Source organism: Pteropus vampyrus, unplaced genomic scaffold, assembly GCF_000151845.1.
Source record: "Pteropus vampyrus isolate Shadow unplaced genomic scaffold, Pvam_2.0 Scaffold13, whole genome shotgun sequence".
Lineage (NCBI taxonomy): Eukaryota > Metazoa > Chordata > Mammalia > Chiroptera > Pteropodidae > Pteropus > Pteropus vampyrus.
This window is the reverse complement of record NW_011888794.1, coordinates 2,898,153-2,900,966: the sequence shown is the minus strand read 5'-3', so window position 1 is coordinate 2,900,966 and position 2,814 is coordinate 2,898,153. Positions and strand designations below refer to the sequence as shown.

The window sequence follows — 2,814 nt, the reverse complement described above, 5'->3', positions numbered from 1 at the left end:
ACCCTATCCCCAGTACTTTGTTATGGCAATTCTAGCAAATTAATATACTGCTCCCTCGGCACTACCAAGAGTGTGATGACAACAATGTTAAAATAGGGAAAAAAATACTTACATTTCTCACCCTTTTGAAAAATGAAAGAAAAAAATAACTGCTGATGCTATAAATATTTCTCAGAAGCAGTTTTATAAATGATGCATAAACTTAGATCTATCCTTATTAATGTTCATGTTGTCTCTTTTTTTTATCTTGACGCGAATCTTTTCTGTTCTGTGTCTCAAAGAAACATTAATCTGGGTGTATTACTCTAAAATTAGAAAAGGATAAAAAAGGTAATCTTATTTAATATATTCCTAAAATGTTTACTTTAGCAATAAAACATAACAATGTGGGAAGAAAAGGTTTTCATCTTAAAACCTATGCCAGAATATTGAAACACAAATAGACACTATGAGGTGCACAAGTTTTAAAACCTGTTTTGTTAAATATTCTAAAGACAACTTGACATTTGGTCTTTACAATTAAAATGATAAACACTAGGTTAAGAAACTCTGAAGCACTTTTTGTCTTATATATAAGTATGAAATTTAACAGCTGAAAAAATTCTTTATCTTGGCAACCTGTATTATGACTGGAATTATTTAATTAATGCAAATTTTTAAAAATACATGATTCCAGATATTGCTACTGAATGAGTTTTCCTAGACTGATGATTGAACTCTTAAAATATTATTATTCACATAAACAAAATGAACATGCCATTATTTATTAATACACTGTAAGCCTAAATCCTTTTGTTAAACTCTTTATTCCTTTACAAATGAAAAAAATTATAAATTTTTCTTATTAAATTCTTGATATATAAGAATAGTATTTTATAATCATTATTATATAGGAAGATACCTATTCTATACAAAATGTAATTCCACTAGTCACAGAGCAGTTTTAAGTTACTTAGGTTACTAAGGTAGCAGATATTATATCTTGAAGCCATTGAACAATATACCAGCTGACAAGCTAACAGAAAATTGAAAGACAATTTTCAATACTATGCTCCAACTAAATGCCAATTTAGAAACTAAATATAACTCCTGGAGTCTGTTTGCACTTTAAAAATTGCATTCCAAAGTTTAATAGTAGAATGAAATTTTCTGTAAGTTCCACATCCTCAAGTCTTGATGCCTAGGTAAAGTTTGTTCCAAAAGAACGGGCACTGTTACTTAAGATGCAAAAAGCATTTCTAAATCTATACATAGATATTACACATTTCAAGAAGAAAATTTTTTGGAACAGTGAACTTCCCAGTCATAAGGGTAACTAGGAACAGATTAAATAACAAAACGTACAGCTTCTACTGCTAGGAAGAAAGGGTCCCTGCATACTATACAGAACCTTAGATGATTCATTTAACAAACATTTATGGAAATTTAACTATGTGTCAAGTACTGTGTTATCTGCTAGGGAATGCCAAGGCCCAGTCATTAAAATTGAAGAGTTCGTAATTGATTGGGGAGGTAGTAGAGAAAACAATGGCAAACCAGTGTGGTAAGAGACGGGTAATGCTGTTATGGAAGGTCATAGGAAAATAATTACTCCCAACAAGGTATGTATTTGAGAGTGGGTAAGTGTTGGTTTCTTGCAGGAGGTGACATCTATAATAAGCTTTGGAACCCAGCAAAAGGCAATGTGCTTAATGGTTGGATATTATTGCTCAGGGTTGCAATCGTGAACCTTATAATCAGGAAATTCTGCATTATAATACTAACTGGGAAAGTTACTTATTTTTGTTTCAGTATGTGCTCCTGTAAAATGGTAATAGTAATATCTACCTTATAGCTTAGTCTTATAGCTTAGTCGTGATGAAATATTAAATTAATTTGTGATGGACTGAATGTTCGTATTTCCACAAAATTCATTTTTTAATCCCTAATCCCCAGTGTGGCTGAATTTGGAGATGAGCTTTTAAGAAACTAACTAATGTTAAATGAGGTCATAAGAGTGGGACCGTGGTCTGTTAGGATTAATGTTTCTGTCAGAAGAGACACCAGAGGGCTCTCTCTTTCTCTCCATATGCATGTGCCAAGGAAAGACCATATAAAGACATAGAGAGAAGGCAGCTGTCTGCAATCCAGGAAGAGAGCCGTCACCAGAAATTGAGTCAACTGGAATGTTGATATTGGACTTCTAACCTCAAGAGATGTGAGAAAATAAATTTCTATTGTTTAAGCCAAGTCTATGGCATCTTGTTATGGCGGTCCAAGCAGGTAAAAGGCAAACCACTGGGGCTGGCATGCAAAAAGCACTCAGTAAATTGAATTTATACTAAAGACTGCATAATCCAATCTGCTCTATAAAAGGTAACCCTAAAAGGAAGATGAGGAATGATTCAGGAAGGGACAAAACAAGAGGTGACAAGAACATTTAGGAGGTGCAGATGTAACCCAGGTAAGAGTTAAAGGTTGACTAGACATGTGGGGAAGGACAATGAGTGAAAGAGTAATTTAAAAGCTGTTAAGACATAGAATATTTAAAATCTGATGACCAGTTACATGTAAGAAATGAGAAGGTAAAGTAAGAGATGACTTCCAGATGTGTACAGGTGCTATTAATATAGGAAATATTGGAGGAAATGAGTAATTATGGGAGAAAACATGGAATTCAGTTTTTGCATTTTTTTTTATTTTTTTTATTTTAAGATGTTGCTTTGGACCAACATCTAGACTGGGATAATAATTTGATTACAACCAAATTATTCCAGACTTTTTGAATTAACATCTCCTTTACTATTCAGAGAAAAAGGTTAGAGGCCCCATCTC

At 32.9% G+C, this 2,814-nt stretch overlaps 1 long non-coding RNA gene across 1 annotated transcript; it reads left to right on the top strand.

Moving 5' to 3' along the window:
* Positions 1-1,460: 1,460 nt before the first annotated feature.
* On the top strand, positions 1,461-2,224 carry LOC111733121. Its single transcript, XR_002777837.1, has 2 exons — positions 1,461-1,601; positions 2,083-2,224. It is a non-coding gene; the product is annotated as an uncharacterized LOC111733121 (long non-coding RNA).
* The last annotated feature ends 590 nt before the right edge of the window (positions 2,225-2,814 follow it).